Genomic DNA, 807 nt, shown 5'->3' with positions numbered 1-807 from the left:
CCTGCCTACTGCCAGCCTCGGCATGTGAGTGAGCCCCAAACCGGCCTGGGGTGCCCCTGGGGATCCCCTGAGCCCCAAAACCAGCCTGGGGTGCCCCTGGGGATCCCCTGAGCCCCAAACCAGCCTGGGGTGCCTGAGGGATGCTGAGGGATCCCAGATCCAGTCCCAGTCCTATTCCCAGCCCCTGTCCCAGTCCCATCCCATTCCCAGTCCCATCCCATTCCCAGTCCCATCCCAGTTCCATTCCCAGTCCTATCCCATTTCCAGTTCCAGTCCCAGCCCCATCCCAGTCCTCTCCCCTGCACTAGAGCTTTTGGGGATTACAAGAAATCACAAAAGGGCAAACAGGAGTTTCCAAGGCTGTGAAACGCCAAACTAAAAGCTGCAGGGGGGTGGAGGTGATGGCCAGGCAGGGTTTTTGCTGTGCCCAGGGCAGGAACACCAGTCCCACCCGAGGGATGGCAGAGCTGTGGGGCAGGGATCCCAATCCCACAGGGATGGCAGAGCTGTGGGGCAGGGATCCCAGCCCAGGGATGGCAGAGCTGTGGGGCAGGGATCCCAATCCCACAGGGATGGCAGAGCTGTGGGGCAGGGATCCCAATCCCAATCCCACAGGGATGGCAGAGCTGTGGGGCAGGGCCCGGGCAGGACCCTGGCCATCCCTGAGTGATGCCCACGATGTCCCTGTGCATTCGCAGCCCAGGAGAGGCAGCTCCAGCCCTGTGCATTCCCTGCAGAGCCTGGCCCAGCGCAGCTGGCCCAGCCCGGGGCTGCCCCCGCGGGAGCTGCGCAGGGGCAGCAGCGGCA

At 64.3% G+C, this 807-nt stretch overlaps 1 protein-coding gene across 1 annotated transcript in view; it reads left to right on the top strand.

The window, feature by feature from the left end:
* PLEKHN1 (pleckstrin homology domain containing N1) overlaps positions 1-807 on the top strand; it is a 19323-nt gene that overhangs the window by 12502 nt on the left and 6014 nt on the right.

This window comes from Geospiza fortis, unplaced genomic scaffold (genome assembly GCF_000277835.1).
Source record: "Geospiza fortis unplaced genomic scaffold, GeoFor_1.0 scaffold662, whole genome shotgun sequence".
In the NCBI taxonomy this organism is placed as follows: domain Eukaryota; kingdom Metazoa; phylum Chordata; class Aves; order Passeriformes; family Thraupidae; genus Geospiza; species Geospiza fortis.
Note: the sequence above shows the minus strand (reverse complement) of the source record. Positions and strands in the feature narration are given on the sequence as shown.